The sequence below is a fragment of the Stomoxys calcitrans genome, chromosome 4 (assembly GCF_963082655.1).
Source record: "Stomoxys calcitrans chromosome 4, idStoCalc2.1, whole genome shotgun sequence".
NCBI lineage: Eukaryota > Metazoa > Arthropoda > Insecta > Diptera > Muscidae > Stomoxys > Stomoxys calcitrans.
In genome coordinates this window covers 114636063-114656505 of record NC_081555.1, presented here as the reverse complement: position 1 = coordinate 114656505, position 20443 = coordinate 114636063, and the positions used below count along the sequence as shown (strand labels likewise).

Here is a 20443-nt window from a genome sequence, read left to right as displayed (position 1 = left end):
TTCGGATCATACTTGCATAGACGCTGGAAGACATAACACAAGTTCCAAAGTTCAGGCACATCGGATGAAATTTGAGGCTCCTAAGGGCTCAAGATGTCAAATCAGGGGATCGTTCAAGATGGGTGCTATATCTAAATCTGACATCAATAATAAATATCTGTGTAAAATTGCAAGCGGCTAGCAATTACGCGTTCGACCGCTATCGGGATGGCGACAGACGGACGGACATGGCTAGATCGACTCAGAATGTCGAGACGATCCAATATAAATATACTTTATGGGGTCGCAGATCAATATTTCGAGGCAATACAAACGGAATGACTTGATTAGTACACCACCGTTTAAAGTTTTAGCCAAACAATTGTGCGCTCTTGAGGCTGAAATAGTCAAATCGGATGATCTTTTTATATGGGAGCTTTATAAAGTTGTCAACCTATTTGGACTATATTAAGTACGGCTGTTGGAACCAATAGCAAAACTATATGTGCAAATTTCAGACAAGTCTATTGGAAGTTTCAACTTCTAGAGGTTCAAGAACCAGAACCAGTTTATATGGCAGCTATATCAGCTATAACTGTACCTGCCACAGTTGTTGGATATCAAAACAAAACATCTTGTGCAAGACTTCAGCCAAACTGCGCCTTCTAGAGGATCAAAAAGTCAAGATCCGAGATCAGGTTATAAGTCAGCTATATCAGATAATGAACTGATTTCTAGAGTCTCAAGAAATAAAGTACCGAGATCGGTTTATATGGCAGCTATATAATAAATGGACCGATATGGCCTATTTCAAATCTCAACCAACCTACAGTAAAATAGAAAGTATTTCTGCAAAGCGCCTAGCTTTACTTCTTCGAATGTTAGCTAGCTTTATACAGACAGACAGACGAACATGGCTAAATCGCATGAGGAGTCGCATAGGCATATTTCAATATGCTGCAAATGGAATGGCAAAATTTATATATTCCCGACCATTGGTTGTGGTGTAAAAGTACACAAATAAAAATAATATTGAAAAACAACAATTTTTGTCGAAAAACGACGACGAAATTTGTTAATTTTCTTGCAACAATTTATTGTATTTTGGATCTCAGCGACCGAAAGTACAAAAGAATTTTTTAAAAATCCACAACGCTTCAATTATTTTGTCTGTCAAGTCTTCAATTTTACATACAAATTTGGTAGTTGGCTTTTTCTTAGAGTTTTTTTTTCCCAATTTATTAAACTTACCTCGTTTCAATAAGCTGAACGTAGATAGATCTGCTTCAACCGTATGATAAAAAATGCAAATATTTCTCAAACTTGATGTTGGTCGTCTGGTCCACATTTGATTATTAGATGATGAAAACGAAGAAGAAGCAAATTCTCTAGGGAATATAATTGTGTTAGCGAACTCCGGCATGCAACTGATCATACATTTGAAAATTACCGCCACATTATAGACATAGAGCACCACAGCGTTTAATGCACAATCATTCGCAAATTGCTGATTTTGCATTCGATTGCCTTTTTTTTGCATCGTTCCCAAAGCAATGCATACAGCTGTTTCCCAACATTTGAAAATAATGTTTTGGTGTTACTGCAAGTTTCTCAATTTGTTTAGTCTGGAATTTTGATTGGCTGTTCTCCTATTTCACAAAATCGCAGCAGTCACCTTGTCTACCATGGTGGCAATAGAGATTTGGCAATGAAGGATATCCAGATGATAGAGTGCGATGACCGATTCCAGCAAAATGTTTCAATTTATAATCTGAGAAAATAATGAAAACAAAATCACAAAATAAAAAATAGCTTCGTATTACTAAAAAAAAAAAAAATTGTGGATTTTTTTTAACATTTTAGAAGACGTAAAATTTTTGAACAAAAAGTATATATGTTTTTGGTTTGTTATATTTGTAAATAATATATGGCGTATAAAAGATTTTAGCAATACATGGAACATAGTCATAAAGAAAGTCGCTGTGCGAAATTACAGCCAAATCGGAAAATAACTGCTCCCTCAAGGGGTTCAAGAAGTATAATCGTGAGCTATATCTGCTTGTAAACTGATTTAGACCATAATAGGCACAGTTATTGGCAGTCAAAAGAAACCGCCTCATGCTAAATCTCAGTGAAATCAATTGAAAATTGCGCCCTCTACCGGCTCAAAAAGTGAAGATCCGAGATCGGTTTATGTGGGAGCTTTAACAGATAATGAACCGGTTTGGACTTTACTAGGCATAGCTGTTAATGGTCAAACCATAAGACCTCGAATATTAATTACGCCCTTTAGATATGAACCATATTTGGCGCAATTGTTGGAAATTAAAACAAAACACTTTATGCTAAATTTCAGCCAAATCGTATAACAATTGCGACCACTATCGTCTCACCAAGTCAAGAACCGAAATCGGTTTATATCGAAGCTATATCAGGTTATAAACCGATTTATACCAAACTTGGCACAGTTGACCAACCAAAACACTTCGTGCGCCCTCTAGCGGCACAAGAAGTCAGTATCCAAGATCGGTTTATATAGGAACTACATCAGGTTATAAACTAATTAAGACCATACTTGGCACAGTTGCAGTAAGTCAAAATAAAAAAGTATCAGCCAAGTCGGTTAAGAACAACGCCCTCCAGAGCCTCAAGCAGTAAAGAAGCCTGAAGGTAGATCGGCATGATCTAGAGCGTAAGGTTCAGCGCCACAGGAATGAACCGCTGGATCAAGCGGCTCTAGACAACGTTCATGCAGAGCTACTGGATGAATGCGGTCCTTGGAGAACGATCGTCTTCCATTGCACCTGAAGAAATTGACCTCCCCCATAAAACCAGAGTAGTTCAGGCTCAATTACGATCCGATTTTCATGATAGAGTTTTCATGGTAGAGTTTGATCACCCGGTGAAAATAGGGTACTTTATTTTGTGACATACGCGAGGTCGGTGGACCCTCCCTCTAGCCATAATTTTCAAAAACGCCAGATCTAGGATATGGGTGCATAATTTGAAGAGAAGTTTTGTATGCCCCCTTATGGAAACCCAAAATGTATACAAAACTTTGGGCTCAAATAACCGTGAGGGACGACGCCCTCCCCCATAACCTATGCAAATGGACATGTTTACAGATTGGGACAATATTTGTATAAAGTGAAAGGTATTTACGAGTAGAATACGAACTTGGTATGACTATTTGATCCTAAATGTCGGAGGACGCGCACCACCCTCAAAACCCGCCCAAAATTGATATGCTTTCCAATCGGGGCAATATGGGTATCAAATGAAAGGTAATTGAATGTAGAATACAAAACTTCCAGGGGGCCGCCCCACCCAAAAATCATCTCCACTTTTCGTTTGGGGCAATATAGGTATCAAATGAAACGTAATTGGAAGTAGAATACCAAACGTACATACAAATTTGGAGTTAAGTCCCAGGGGCCCGCCCCATACCAAAAACCACCTCCAAACGGACACGTAGACCAATTGGGACAGTATGGGATTCAAACGAAATGTATTTGACATGGAAGAGTTTGCCTGAAAGGTAATTAGAAGTTGAATATAGAACTTATACAGAAATTTGGGTTCAAGTCCAAGGTGGGCATCCTAACCCAAAAACCACCCCCAAATGGACAGGTACTTCCACGCGATTCATCCCACCCCAAAATTATTTTCCCAGAGGAAACTTAGGTAAATTGCCTGGGGTGTTGTCAGGTTAAAAGCATACGAAACGACTATGAACAGAAAGCTCCAAAGAATCGAAATATAGATGCCCTATTACACTATACAAAAGCCAATCTGGGGGTTGTGAAATCCTAAGTAAGGGTAATGACATTATGTAAGTAGATCAAAACCCCTAAACGGGTTTAAATTTCGCAGGCCAAACTTTCTTCAAAGGCCATTCAAAAATGGCCTAAAATAAAGACGAAGGGTCCTTATATTTTGAGGTATATTCGTGATATATCATAAATGGGTGGACCGGTAACATATTTAAATTTGGGGTCAAGTGCCTAGGAGGAACGTTCCATCCCAAAAACACCCCCTAACGAACATATAAACGGGCCGACACAATATGGGATTTAAATGAAAGTTATATGGGAGTAAAATACGAATCTGATATAACTATTAGGGGATCAAGTGTCGGAGTTGCTTTCTCACCCATTACAATTTTCCACACCAAGGATCTACGGTTATTATAAAGGAAATGATATAACGTTCCATCCCAAAAACACCCCCAAACGGGCGTATAGACGGACCGATAAAATATGGGATTTCAATGAATTTGGAATATGGGAGTAAAATACGAATCTGAGCTATTAGGGGTCAAGTGTCAGGGTTGCTTCCTCACACATTATGATTTTCGTGACGTCTACATCTACGGTTTTTATAAAGAAAATAATATCATAACATTGTCTCGATATCCGTTGAGGCTACCTGATGGCAAATTGTGATTTCTCCATCCTTTCTCTTCGACTTTTAGATGGTCCGCAAGTTCTCACATTATTTTGATGACAGCATACGAACCTTGAGTCCGGCTTGTTTTACCCCTCTTGGTTACTTTAGAGCCTGAAAGAAGAAAGATGCAAGTATCCTATTTCTAATATGAAATTGGCAAATGAACAACATTACGTCCACAATGTTAATTTCATAATTTCTTGGTATGCCCACAGCCAACTGCGTTATTCCAGCAATGAGGCCATCTTTCCTTGCATCCAAGCACTAGAACATACAAAATTAAGAGAGCTGGGTATCCCGATAGCATGAAGTGATGTGCTCTTTGCCTCGCAACCATGGCTGCCTTCTTGTTTTCTGGTACGTGCTTGTGCCCTGGTATCTAGCATGGAATTAAGTTGTGATTCTTAAACCATTTGTGCAACGAACGGTCCAACACCTTCATTTTAGCCAATTTGAATGCTGCATGACTGTGACTCAATATACCGATATTCATTCGACTATCACCCAAAGATAAAACGATATACACTGCACTTGCTATTGCATAGACTTCCGCCTAGAAAATGATGTTCGAAGAGTTCGAGGCAGTGGATACATCAGCCGTTGCTATTCTTCAAAATATGACATTTACAATATCTCCTCTTGACGTATGTGGCAGACGTCCATACAAGTGATGATGTACATTGGGAACATCTAACATTCTTTCGACCACGTAGACTTTAATTATGGCCTTATAGAAAACGCTTTAATTAAATCAAATGGTGGCAATTAAAGCCCATTTGTCATTAAACCAATTGTCATAACATTTGCCAGAAGTTTTATTTTTATCCGATGATTTTAAGCTAGCAATTGTTTATCGCTTCAGCATTTCCTATGCAAATATGGCCAGGGTGATAAACACACCTCCGCAGTTATAAATCAATAAAATGCCATGCTTGACACCAGCAAATTTATACCACCGCTCAGCGTTACAGGTTGCAGAGCGAATTGAATTATCTGCTCATTTATAGCCGCAATTAGACGATAATCAACTCCAGGGGTTCGCCATAGACAGCTAGCTTACCACACTTTGCGAGCAAATGCAGATCGAAAAGGTGCTGCATGAAAATTGTGTAAATTTTTCCTCTAATCAAATTGTTTATTGCCAAGCCGATGGTGAAATAGCGCGCGTCAGTTACAAATACCAATGGGGGATAATCTTTAACAATTGGGTCACTTATGATGAACAACGCTCCTAATAAAAAATAAGCATAGCAATAGGCTTGGAGTGGCGTCACAAGAGCCATGGATATACGAGACAGGACGTGGATCAATGTGCAAAGTACGAGCACAACAAACTCACATAATAAAATTTGGGCATATACCAATTACCACATAGACGTCAGTAGGTTTTTCCAATGTAGAAATACGGCCAGCAAAATACTTGCTATATATATATATATATGAGATGAGTTTGCTTTAACCCGAATCACCCAGAAATTTTACGCCGAAGTTTTTTGGGCGATATATTTTAGATTTAGCAGAGGCCACCATAGCGTAGAGGTTAGCATGTCCGCCTATGACGCTGAACGCCTGCGTTCGAATTCTGGCGAGACCATCAGAAAAAATTTTCAACGGTGGTTTTCCCCTCCTAATGCTGGCAACATTTGTGAGGTACTATGCCATGTAAAACTTCTCTCCAAAGAGGTGTTGCACGGCGGCACGCCGTTCGGACTCGGCTATAAAAAGGAGGCCCCTTATCATTTAGCTTAAACTTGAATCGGACTGCACTCATTGATATGTGAGAAGTTTGCCCCTGTTCCTTAGTGGAATGTTCATGGGAAAAATTTGCATGGGGGGGCGGACCCTCCCCCTTACCACAATTCTCAAAAATGCCAGATCTCGGAGATGGGTGCACCGATTTAAGCGAAAATTTTTACACCACCTTATGATATCCCAAAAACACGAAATTTGTATAATTGGTCAAATAACCTGGGGGGAGGCCCCATCCTAAAACCCACCAGGACGGACATGTTTACCGATTGGGACAATATGGGTATCAAATGAAAGGTATTAAAGAGTAGAGTACCTACTTGGTATACAAATTTAGCCCAAACAGTTGGGGGGGGGTCCCCCACCTTCAAACAGTACCCCAAAAGGACTATTTCATCGCTTTGGCCAATATTGGTATCAAATGAAAGGTATTTAAAAGTAGAGCAGAAAACTGATATAGAAATTTATTCCTTGGTACCTGAGGGTCCTCCCCACCCCACGAAACCCCACCGTACGGACTTGTTTACCTATTGGGACAATATGGGTATCAACCGAAAGGTATTAAAGAGTAGAGTACGAACTTATACAAATTTCGTGCTCAGGGGGGTCCCCCACCCCAAAAAAAAAAATCCTCCAACAGAACTATTTCAACGCTATGGTCAATATGGCTATCAAATGAAAGGTATTTAAAATTAGAGTACAAATCTGACATAAAAATCTATTCCTTGATGTATAAGGGGCCTCCTCAACCCACCCTAAACCCCCTCAAAGGGCATATTTACCAATTGGGACAATATGGATATGAAATGAAGGGTTTTTAAAAGTAGAGTAAGAATCTGACATAAAAATTTATTCCATGGTATCTGAGGCGCCTCCCCACCCCTCAAATATTGTCCCAATTGGTAATAAGCCCCACAGCAGGGCTTATTAACCAATTGGGACAATATGGATAGCAAATGAAAGGTGTTTGGAAGTTGAGTACACAAAAACCCATAAACGGACATGAATATCCAACGTCACAAAATGGGTATCAAATGAAAGGTCGTTGGGAGTTGACTACGGATTTAGTGGTATAAATAAGTGGGATAGAGTTTGGGAACGGCCCTGCCGCTAAAAACCCTTTAATAGGACGTGTAGTTCGGGCTAGATAATATGTGAGATAAAAGAAAGACGTCGAGGAAAGTGTTGTATAAAATTTTGGCAAGATTGGTAAATAAATACGCTTGCAGGGGCTCTAGGAGTGAAAATCGGGCGATATATATATATATGTCATATATATTTTCCCAATTTCAAGGAAATTTTGCATACCATCTCGCTGAGACATTACCTCAGCTGCAACCATTTAAAATTGCAATTCTAGGATTACTCAACCGTTCTCACATGGCATATTTTTTGAAGTTTTTTTTTTTGATTTTCTCCCACTGTGCAATGTGACGTTAGAACAGGTTATCACTAGTACGCATTCGTCGGAGATTATTGTGGAAATTGTGTCTGAATCTGGCGTGATGATATATTACGGTTTGAATTACAAGCTGTATCCGATAGACTGGCTCCTTGGGTTAGAGAGATATACTCTACAGCTGTATAAGCATATCGTTTATACCTGTGGGATGGAGGGACACAAAGGTCATTTTCATTTCGAAAGCACGAAAACCACATGAAGGCGAAAGATTTTGGTCTTATGAGTCTGTCATACTTTATGCTGAAGATTCTTGAAAGGTTGATAGGAACATATCTTCGGGCAAAGATCCCCGGAGATCGCCTGCCTCGGCAACAACGTGCACATAGTAAGGGCAAGTATATGGCCCTACACGGCCTAGTCGCCTACATAGAGGGTTCCGTCGCTGTCAAGGAATAACATTGAAGGTGATTTCAATCATGAAGGAGTTGCAGTTTCTAAGCATTAACACCACCGTTAGAAAGTTGATTAAAAACTTACTTACTAAAACCTGCACTACGGCAGTCTTGGGATCGGTAAATCTTAAAAGATCGGTATGCCGAGGAACTCCTTAAGGAGATGTACTGTCTCTTCTACTTTGTAATATAGCCAGTAACAACATATAATTGTCTCTGGAAGAGAAAGGTGTAAAAGTGGCCCTGTAAGCTAATGACGTTACTACTGTGGTTAGAGAAAAGTTTCCCAGCACCCTTAGAGGTATACTTCAGCCCTACGTGCGACAGCGAAGTTGGATACCGAAAATATTCTAGGCGTAAATCCTTCCAAGACACAAGTAATTCCTTTCAGCAGGTTACCTACAGTGGCATCTGTCTGCTTGGTAGGTGCGCCTGGTTGTCGACCATGTTTTGATCTTAGGGGCAATGGGGGGAGTCGGGAAAATGGCTTTGGCTGTTTTCCTTTCAGTTGACCAGTCCGGAACCGTTTGGGGTTCAACTGGTAGTAGCTTCGGCTACGAGGTCTGACCGGAGTCCTTGATTTGGTACCAAGGAAGTCGGGAGCCCCTGGAATTTCAATCCCAGCCCGACTATGGTTAGGCTCCTGTGGGCAGTAATGTGGTGGCTGTGGTTTGGACCCAAATCCACAAGCTCGATGTGGAGTTGCATTGCAACCGCGTGCCGTGACCCGTAGATTGGAAGAAGTTTTTGATAGTGCTCCGCTCCTAACCAGGGGGGAGAACACGTCCAAACAACGTGAACTCGAATTGGTACCCATGCATAGCCTAGGCTTTGTGTGGGGGCTTTGGTGGACGCATTATATTCACCCGAGGTTAAGAGTCCTGCAGGATTAAGCCAACATGACAGGTGCCTGCATTAAACTCCATTAAGACTTGTCTCCTTGGTAGGAGAGAATATTCTTTTTACTGATAGCGCAAAATACCTGGGTGTTTTGCTAGACAGGAAATTGAACTTCAAATCCAGCAAATTTGCCGCAAATTGGAAAAGAAAATAGACCACATATTGAGGTAAAATTTCAAGGTAAAATATTAGAATTTGGGGTTTGTTTTTATAATACAACTTGCTGAGCCCGGTCCGCTTCGCTTACCTACACCTAAATACCTTTTTTGTGCCCTTTATAGCCATCACTGGCAAATATTCCAATGATAGTCCAATATGCTTATTTGAGGTGGTTTTGGGATCAGGGAGGCCCCCCTATTCGTATTCTACTTCAGAATATCTTTCATTTGAGTTCCATTTTGTCCTTATCGGTGAACTTCTATTTTTGGTTAGTGCTTTTGGGGTTGACCCCTTCCGATATCAAAAAACTAAATAACCTATTGCTCTTTCTAGACCAACCAAAACAGTCTGTGAAAATTTCTAGAAAATCGGTTCAGCGGTTTTTGAGTCTATATGTAGCAAACAAACGTACAAACCCACAAATAAACAAATAAAGTTGGTGTAAAATGGTCTGGTGGGGAAAAGAGGACACATGCCACAACAACGGATCTCGAGAGGGTTGGCTGGTCAATGAATTTTATTCACTAGCTGGACAGGGCCTGCTCCGCTGCGCCTTCTTTCACTCTCTTGTTTTATCTGAGCCCTATACTGACACGGGCAGGAAATAAGTCCTTTTTTGGGGGGTGCTGGTACGGCCTTTCAGATATTTCGCCCCAATGTGGACATCATTTACGTGCTCTACTCCCAAACACCTTTCATTTCAGCCTTATATTGCTGTTGTCGGCACATAAGTCCGATATGGAGCCTGGATATATCTGATTCGTGATGTAGTCTCAAATACCTTTCATTTGAGCCCCATATTGTCATTATTGGTTTATATTTCCTTTTGGCGGGTTTTGGAGGTGGCGCGGTCTCCCTATATATCCCACCCTTAATAAGTATACCAAATTTCTATTTTAGAGATTTAAATTTCGCTTAAATGGGGAGGCCCCTCAGACATCAAGGAATACATTTTTATTTCAAATTTGTACTCTACTTTTAAATACCCACATTGCCCAAAGCGTTGAAAGATTCCTGTTGGGGGGTTTTTTGGGGGGTGGGGGTCACCCTCGAACACTTTGGGCGAAATTTGTATACCAAGTTTGAACTTTACTCTTAAATACCTTTCATTGGATACCCATATTGTCCCAATCGGTAAACATGTCCGTCCGGATGAGTTTTGGGATGGGGCGTCCCCCTGGGTCATTTAACCCAGAATTTTATACCAATTTCATATTTTTGGGCTACCATAAGGTGGCATACAAAATTTCGCTTAAATCGGTGCACGCATCTACGAGATGTGGCGTTTTTGAAAATTGTGGTAAGAGGGAGGGTCCGCCTATTGATAAGTATACCGATTGATCCAGAATCACTTTTCGATACGATTTAGGTATGTCCGTCTGTCTGTCCGTCCGTCTGTCTGTCCGTCTATCCATGTTAATTTGTGTACAAACTACAGGTCGCAATTTTCATCCGATGGTCTTCAAATTTGGTACAGGCATGTTTTTCGGCCAAGAGACGAAACCTATTGAAATTGGAAAAAATTGGGTCAGATTTGGATATAGCTGCCACATATATGTTCGCCCGATTTGCAGGAATAATATAATAAAAAGGTCGTTTGATAACCGATTCTCTTGAAATTTGTTAGAAAGGATTTTCTTATGACTATCGACATTACTGGTGAATTTCGTAGAAATCGGTTCAGATTTGAATATAGCTCTCATATATATATATATATAGTCCGATTTTCACTCCTAGAGCAATTGCAAGCTCATTTATTGATCAATCTTCCGAAAATTTTGTACAACACCTTCCTCGACGACTACTACAATATCTGAGAAGTTTGCTTGAAATTGGTTCAGATTTGGATATAGCTCCCATATATATGTTCGTCCGATGTGCAGAAATAATGCATTAAAATTGTCATTTGGTAACCGATTCTCTCGAAATTCGACAGGTAGGAATTTCTTAAGACTCTCAACATTACTGGTGAATTTCATAGAAATCGGTTCAGATTTAGATATAGCTCTTATGTATTGGGTTGCCCAAAAAGTAATTGCGGATTTTTCATATAGTCGGCGTTGACAAATTTTTTCACAGCTTGTGACTCTGTAACTGCATTCTTTCTTCTGTCAGTTATTAGCTGTTACTTTTAGCTTGCTTTAGAAAAAAAGTGCAAAAAAGTAAATTTGATTAAAGTTTATTCTAAGTTTTATTAGAAATGCATTTACTTTCTTTTAAAAAAATCCGCAATTACTTTTTGGGCAACCCAATATATATAGCCCGATTTTCATTGCAAGCTCATTTATTGACCAATCTTTTCAAAATTTTGTACAACGCCATCCTCAACGACTACCGCAATATATAAGAAGCTTGCTTGAAATCTGTTCAGATTTAGATATTGCTGCCATATATATGTTCGTCCGATTTGCTGTAAAAATGCAATAAAATGGTCATTTGTTAACCGATTTTCTCGAAATTCGACAGGAAGGAATTCTATGACTCTCGACATTACTGGTGAATTTCATAGAAATCGGTTCAGATTTTGATATAGCTCTCATATATATATATATATATATATATATATATATATATATATATATATATATAGAGCCCGATTTTCACTCCCAAACCATTGCAAGCGCATTTATTAACCAATCTTCCCAAAACTTTGTACAACTCTTGACCCCCCTTAACCAATCTTCCCAAAACTTTGCACAACCCCTTGCTCGACGACTACCACATTATCTGAGAAGTTTCGGTTCAGTCGGTTCAGAGTTAGAAATAGCTCATATATATATGTTCGTCAGATTTTTGGGCAATTTCCAATAATGTTGTCATTTGTCAACCGTAGTTATTACAGTTGGAACATATTTGCTCGCCTAGGTCGATCAAAATTAGTTCAGAATTGGATATAGCTTCTACACTGTACTTATAGGGTAGGTGTAGGGTATTATACAGTTGGCACCGCCCGACTTTTTCTCTTCCTTACTTCCTTATGCATCAGAGAGAAGTTCCTTTAAGGAATGATCCTGCCATATTAAAATTTAACCAATCAACTGCGTGAGTAATACTGCCAAGCCCTCCGTATTATCTAACAAAAGAGGCTCTTTTAAGGCATGATCATAACTCAATTCCTGGAAATCACAACAAATCCTAACAGAGCTGATGATTGCAATCTAAAGCTTTAGTAAATTGTATTGATTTAGTGATGACGTTCATATTCCCAATGATGACGTATCCTCTTCGTCAGACTCTTCGTCAGGCAGCCATAAAGGAGGCATATCTGTTTGTGTATCAACAAAAAGGGGAATGTGTTCACTCCTATCGATTGAATTTATTATGTTTATTGTAAATAAACTCACAAAGAGAGAAAAAGTGTCATTTAAGGCGACTGATTAACACCACTGCGGATAGTTATTGATTGAATAGGGGGCACATGGAACATAACGTATGTTGATTTCCTACCACCCCATTCCCCCCCATTACAATTGAATATAAAGTTCCATTAAAAAAAAACAAAGGAAAATTTGATCTGCCTTTTTTTAAGTTCACATTGCTATAAGCGAAAATTTTCTTTTATTTTTGAAATATTTCAACAAAGAGCAAACTACAATGATGAACTAATAACACCACTTGAAGAAAAATTGTTCTCATTTGCACTCTGCAAATGCCAATACAAGGCTTTTGAGAAAAAATTACCCCTTTTGTATACTCGAAGACAACAGCCAATAAGCATTTGAGAACTATGTATCATATGCATTGCAAAACGTTTGTTTGTACAACGGGGATATTAGGGTGAATGATTATAAATGAGTTCAATTTTACCCGTCAATAATGTTAAAGCCATGTCTGCTCATCATGCTCATTCCATGCTAGAACCTAAATAACCTCATCCCTAAACAGGTAATAAATTCAGCTCTGGACGAAGCACAGTGTCACAACCGTTGCCAAATACGGCAAAAGTCCACATGTTCGGAATGCAAAGTTTTGGAGGCAATTTGACAGAGAATATTCCAATTGCTTGCAAATGCAAATTTTGCCCATGAACATTCTACAAAGGAACAGGGGCAAACTTCTCACATATCAATAAGTGCAGTCCGATTCAAGTTTAAGCTCAATGACAAGGGGCCTCCCTTTTATAGCCGAGTCCGAACGGCGTGCCGCAGTGCGACACCTCTTTGGAGAGAAGTTTTAAATGGCATAGTACCTCACAAATGTTGCCAGCATTAGAAGGGGAAAACCGCCACTGAAAATTTTTTCTGATGGTCTCGCCAGGATTCGAACCCAGGCGTTCAGAGTCATAGGCGGATATGCTAACCTCTGCGCTACGGTGGCCTCCTTACTTTACATTAATTGGCTATGGAAGAACATTTGTTCCACCAGCCAAACGTTGAATAGCGTTCCAAGCGCCTCAATCTTCTGCTCTCATTCTAAAATCTCTGACAGCAAGTTTCGAGGTGTCTCCCACCACTTCATCTTTTCATAGGGCTTTTGGTCTTCCCGGTTTGCGTGTACCACCGAGTTTGCCTTCAAAGGACTTTTTTGCTGGAGCTTCTTCATCCATTCTGACAATATGACCTAGCCAACACAGCCGTTGTATTTTGAAACGTGTAACTATGCTATCGTCGTCATAGAGCTCATACAGCTTGTGGTTCATACGTTGCCTATATTCTCCATTAACGCAAACTGGTCCATATATTTTACAAAGAATCTTTCTCTGACATACTCCAAGCACTGCCTCGTCTGCTTTCACAAGTACCCATGCCTCACAAGCACATAACACAGGTAGTATCAGTGTCTTGTATAGTGTAATCTTGGTCTATCGAGAGGTGGCCTTGTTTCTTAGTTAGACCAAAGAAGCATTTATTTGCCAGTATTATTCTTCGCTTCATCTCAAAACTGGTGTCATTTGTTTGAGTTACGGCGGTGCCGAGGTAGATAAAGTTACTGACTGTCTCAAAGTTGTGGTTCCCAACTTTCTCCATTTTCTTTATCTGCTCGGTTGTGCAAGGCTTTTTGGGAGTTGAAACCATCCATTTCATCTTATCTCCATTTACTGTCAGACCCACTTTCACTGACTCTCTTTCGATTCTTTCAAAGGCTGCAGTTACTACTTCCGTTGACCGACCTATGATATCGATGTTGTCGGCATAGGCGAGTAGCATGTGCTCTCTTGTGATTAGTGTGCCATATCTATTCACATCTGCATCTCGTATAATCTTCTACAGCAGGATATTAAAAAGATCACACCATAGGTTGTCTCCTTGTCTGGTAGGATAGGCTGTCTCCCGTTTGTTATTAAGTGATTCGGAGAGATTCTTTCCTATTCTTACTGAGGAACGCGTATCAGCAAGTGTCATCCTGCAGAGTCTTAGTAATTTGGCAGGGATACCAAACTCAGACATGGCTTGAAATACCTTTGAACGTAAAGGAGTATCGAAGGCGGCTTTGTAGTCAACAAAGAGATGGTAGGTGTTGATTTGTCCTTCTCGGGAATTTTCCAGGTTTTGGTGCAGTGTGAATATCTAGTCCAGGGTGGATTTACCAGGTCTAAGGCAGCATTGATAGGACCCAATATCTCATTGACTTTAGGTTTTAATTTTTCACACAGTACGCTCGAGAGTATCTTGTATACGATGGGGAGGAGACTTATTCCTCTGTAGCTGGCACATTCCGTCTTGTCGCTTTTCTAGTGTACGGAACATAGTATGCTGAGGTTAAGATTATCGGGTATGCGTTCTTCTAGCCAGATTGCACAGATAAGGTGATGCATACGCTTTATCAGCATGTCGCCCACGGTCTTAAATAGTTCAGCGGGTAACCCTTCGGCTCCTGTTGCCTTGGAGCAACGACATAATGATGGTATACATTAGGGAATGGTTCTGCGCTATCCTCTTCGCCGCCATCGTCGTACACTAGCAGTTGGGTAAAATGATTTTTCCATATCCTCAGCATGTTGTCTGTGTCAGTTACCACATTTCCTTCTTTGTCTCTGCAGGAGGAAGTGCATGCACCAAAGCCATCGTTTTGATGTATAATTCTTTGTGTAAAATTTGAAGACTTCATTCTGACTCCTATACTTCTGAATTCGCTCACACTTACGTCTTTCAATTTCCTGTTTCTTTCTGCGGAATAGACTTTTCTCCTCCCTCCTTCATCTTCCGATACCTCTCCTTTATCTCCTGATACCTCTCCTTCATCGTTGCCAAAGATTGCAGGGTTTCTCTATATGCCGCATTCTTGGCTTCAGTAGCATCTCGACACTCTTGGTCGTACCATGGTATTTCTTGGGGGAGGCTTCCGGTACCCAAGTACGGATTTCGCGGCACTTTACACGGAGGGGGCAATAGCTTGCCACTGCGCCATTCTATCATCCGAACAAGGAGTGCTTTCATCAAGCAGTTGGGCCAGTCGAGTGGAGTATGCCGTTACCATCTGTTGTGTTTGCAACTTTTCAATGTCCAGCTTCCATGCAGTATCAGTTCGTACTTTCCTCGCCATGCTCAAACGTGTGCGAACCTTTGCTGCAACAAGGTAGTGATCCGAATCCATATTCGCTCCTCGTATCGATCGTACATCTAATACGCTGGATGAATGCCTTTCATCTATCACAACGTGATCAATTTGGTTCCTGGTGTTTTGATCGGTTGACAGCCATGTGGCTTTGTGTATATTTTTATGTTGAAATCTTCTACCATGTTTTTTTACCGCGGCGAAATCTATCAGCCTTAACCCATTACTGGACGTTATCTCGTGGAGAATAAACTTTCCGACCGACCGAATTTGGCTTTTATGCGTATTGTGGCTAGCCTCTCATCCACCGCACTAAAGCTGGAGACAATGTGTTTCAGTCTCCGACTAACCACAAATCCACAGCAATAAGTCAAGTAGTTGTGCGTCTATGGAGGTTCAAATCCAAACATTTTTGGTAATGCCTTTTTTCCCTATTTAACGATGAAAGTTAGAAGCTGCACGTGTTCTCATAAATTTTAACGTTTAGAGTAACGGTCTCGGCATAAAAGTGAGTCAGTTCTTTAGCATGGTACAATTAAAAAAAAATGTTGTCCAAATTTCAAAGATTCGAGCCAAGAATAGCAAACTTAATTTAAAGATAACCAACTTTCCAACTTTTTAGAGAAACATTCCCTTTGGTGACAAATATTTTCTCCATATTAGGGATTTTTTTACTTTTAATGGAACATTAATAAACCCTTAACTTTGCGTCTTGTTTTTGAAGACACAAATCTAAAACGAAAGTTAAAATATCGTTGAAAGTTAGGAAATTGACCTTGGGCAAGGACAACATAGTCTGAAGCCCAAAAAAGCTTTCATTATTAGTCGATTTCACTGAAATTTGAAACAGCGAGTTATTTTAAGCCTCCCAACATCCGACCCAAATATGGTTCAGATCGGACTATATTTAGATATAGCTGCCATATAGACCGATCTCCCAATAAAGGGTCTGAAGCCCATAAAAGCTTTATTTTTTATCCGATTTCGCTTAAATTTGAAACAGTGAGTGGATTTAGACCTCCCGACATACCAGACCAACCTCCCGACATACCAGGGTACAAAATTACAAACGGATGGTCATGTCCGTTAAAAAATAGAAAATTAAATTTAAAGATTGCATTTTTATTTTAAAGTTTTGGTTTTTTGGCTCGTTTTTATTGTTAAAATCCTACGAATAAGGGAAAACCCTAAGTTTTGGGCCAACTTTCAGTGCAGACTTCCCTCTATTTAATGGTGGGAGCAATTCTCTTGCATTTTCTTCAAGGCTGAAGTGAAATGTAGTGATGATAAGATAAGTTGTATTGTAGTTAGCCAAGACTTGCAGTTAAACATTGCTGCACTAAACTTCCCCGATGCAAAGATAACATTCGGTCATTTTTACCGTTTTCAAATAGAAAACGTCGGTTTATTTCCTTATCGCTAATTGGAACTTATATATACAATCGATTAGTGGCTCACCCCTTTCATTCATCATCTAAACTTCACCAAATCTGGTGATATACATGCTAATGCCCATCACCATAAATGGGGAGCCACCCACAGTGAAGAACTATTCCCTACAGAAGCGTTTTCCGCTTGCAAAATTAAACTGGAAGATATCCAGTGCAATATCAAGGGTAGCCAACCAGTTGTATGATTCACACCAAAACTACTCTTTGCAGGAGGCAACAATGGGTTCAAACCCCACGCCTGGGTTCAAACTCAGGAGAGAACATCAATAAAAACAAGTAAAAGCATGCTAAATTCGGCCGGGCCGTATATTGGGAACCCACCACCATGGATTATGCTAAAATACGGAAGCAATATCAGGTTCTTGACCCATTTAAACCGTTCAGTTTTTGGAAGTCATAGCAGAACACTATTTGCACAATTTCAGCCAAATTTGATGAAAATTTAGGCTTCCAGAGGCTCAAGAAGTCAAATCGGGAAATTGGTATATATGGGTGCTATATGAGATTCTTACCCGATTTGAACCGTACTTGGCACAGTTGTTGTAAGTCATAACAGAACACCACGTGCAAACTTTCAGCCAAGTAGGATGAAAATTGAGACTTCCAGGCGGTCAAGAAGTCAAATCCGGAGATCGGTTTATATGGGAGCTATATCAGGTTATTAACCGATTTAGACCGTACTCGGCACAGTTGTTCGAAGTCATAACAGAACACTATGTGCAAAATTAAAGCCAAGTCGGACTAAAATAATTGCTTCCAGGGACTTAAGAAGTCAAATCGTGGGATCGGCTTATATGGAAGCTATATCAGGTGCTTGACCTATTTGGACCGTACTTGGTACGATTGTTGCAAGTCATAACAGAAACATTATGTGAAAAATTTTAGACAAATCGGACAAAAATTACGGCTTTAAGTGGTTTAAGAAGTCAAAGTTAAGAAGTTAGATATATCTGTCATATAGACCGATCTGCCGATAAGGGGGCTGAAATCCATAAAAGCCTTAGTTATTACCCGATTTTGGTGAAATTTGAAACAGTGAGTAGGTTAAGAGCTCCCCACATCCGACTTTAATATGGTTCAGATAGGTTTATAATTAGATATATCTCCCAAAAAGACCAATATTTTGTTCTACAAAATTGAATAGTGACATATATAAAGGGTGATTTTTTTGAGGTTAGGATTTTCATGCATTAGTATTTGACAGATCACGTGGGATTTCAGACATGGTGTCAAAGAGAAAGATGCTCAGTATGACATTTCATCATGAATAGACTTACTAACGAGCAACGCTTGCAAATCATTGAATTTTATTACCAAAATCAGTGTTCGGTTCGAAATGTGTTTCGCGCTTTACGTCCGATTTATGGTCTACATAATCGACCAAGTGAGCAAACAATTAATGCGATTGTGACCAAGTTTCGCACTCAGTTTACTTTATTGGACATTAAACCAACCACACGAATGCGTACAGTGCGTACAGAAGAGAATATTGCGTCTGTTTCTGAGAGTGTTGCTGAAGACCGTGAAATGCCGATTCGTCGCCGTTCGCAGCAATTGGGTTTGTGTTATTCGACCACATGGAAGATTTTACGCAAAGATCTTGGTGTAAAACCGTATAAAATACAGCTCGTGCAAGAACTGAAGCCGAACGATCTGCCACAACGTCGAATTTTCAGTGAATGGGCCCTAGAAAAGTTGGCAGAAAATCCGCTTTTTTATCGACAAATTTTGTTCAGCGATGAGGCTCATTTCTGGTTGAATGGCTACGTAAATAAGCAAAATTGCCGCATTTGGAGTGAAGAGCAACCAGAAGCCGTTCAAGAACTGCCCATGCATCCCGAAAAATGCACTGTTTGGTGTGGTTTGTACGCTGGTGGAATCATTGGACCGTATTTTTTCAAAGATGCTGTTGGACGCAACGTTACGGTGAATGGCGATCGCTATCGTTCGATGCTAACAAACTTTTTGTTGCCAAAAATGGAAGAACTGAACTTGGTTGACATGTGGTTTCAACAAGATGGCGCTACATGCCACACAGCTCGCGATTCTATGGCCATTTTGAAGGAAAACTTCGGAGAACAATTCATCTCAAGAAATGGACCGGTAAGTTGGCCACCAAGATCATGCGATTTGACGCCTTTAGACTATTTTTTGTGGGGCTACGTCAAGTCTAAAGTCTACAGAAATAAGCCAGCAACTATTCCAGCTTTGGAAGACAACATTTCCGAAGAAATTCGGGCTATTCCGGCCGAAATGCTCGAAAAAGTTGCCCAAAATTGGACTTTCCGAATGGACCACCTAAGACGCAGCCGCGGTCAACATTTAAATGAAATTATCTTCAAAAAGTAAATGTCATGGACCAATCTAACGTTTCAAATAAAGAACCGATGAGATTTTGCAAATTTTATGCGTTTTTTTAAAAAAAAAAGTTATCAAGCTCTTAACAAATCACTCTTTATTAGACCATTCAATGCCCGTGCCGAATTTGGGTGCTTAAGTTAACCAATTTTCACCAGATTGTGACGAAATGGGTTTACATATATATATATATAGGTGGTGGGCATCCAAAGTTCAGCCCGGCCGAACTTAATGCCTTTTTACTTGTTAAATTTAAAACGATTTTACTTTTAATCACACTTTTGTGCCAACATCTGGCTTCAGAGGCTTTCCCCGTTGGAAATCAACCTATTTTATCCACCTATCTGAGAAAACTTTCCACAGACATAATTATATAGAAGATGATCCAGAGGGCTGCCGCACTAAGATTTGCCATTTGAGGGTGCGGTTTTTCTCGGCCCCTACAAGACCAATGTCCTTTTTGACCTGGACATGACCGGAACAAGTGTTCGATCTCATACTCATGCTCATCATGACGGCTTCTGCAGTTATCATTATGCGGAATTCTCCACATTGCCTAGTTATAACTCCCGAAACAATCCTCCTCGAAAAAATTTGATTAAAAATAGATTATTTTATGTTCTTTATAGAAGCGATTAAAGTAATGACCTAATGCCGGACAACTTTTACGCAAAATCATTCAAAAAGAACCCGCCTCTTTTCATTGATAACAAATATTACCCACAATCACCCTAATGTACGACTATAAAAGTAGTGACGTTACAGGAACCTCCTGTGGTTTTATACACCTTAGGGCTTATCTACTGGACTGATAGGCTGATAGCTTTGCATAGTGCATATTTTAATATAAATGAAGCGGATTTCAGCATAGCCTCCATCAGTCTTGAATCAAACTCTAAACACTTGAATTGTAACTAATTTGCAATTAACTAATTTGTATACGATTGAATGTATACCCATAGTGCAACTACATTAAATGAAATAGAAATTCTATTAAAGAATTAAAAGCTAAAAGCGAGTAAAAATTAAAATCAAATTAAAAAAAAAAC

The 20443-nt window shown here is 39.8% G+C and overlaps 1 protein-coding gene across 1 annotated transcript in view; it reads right to left on the bottom strand.

Moving 5' to 3' along the window:
• The window catches only part of LOC106081977 (uncharacterized), a 433937-nt gene that overhangs the window by 336675 nt on the left and 76819 nt on the right, over positions 1–20443 (bottom strand). The window contains exon 3 of the mRNA XM_059367022.1: positions 1231–1750. The gene's annotated coding sequence lies outside the window, so the exon portion shown is untranslated. The remainder of the gene's footprint in view (positions 1–1230; positions 1751–20443) is intronic.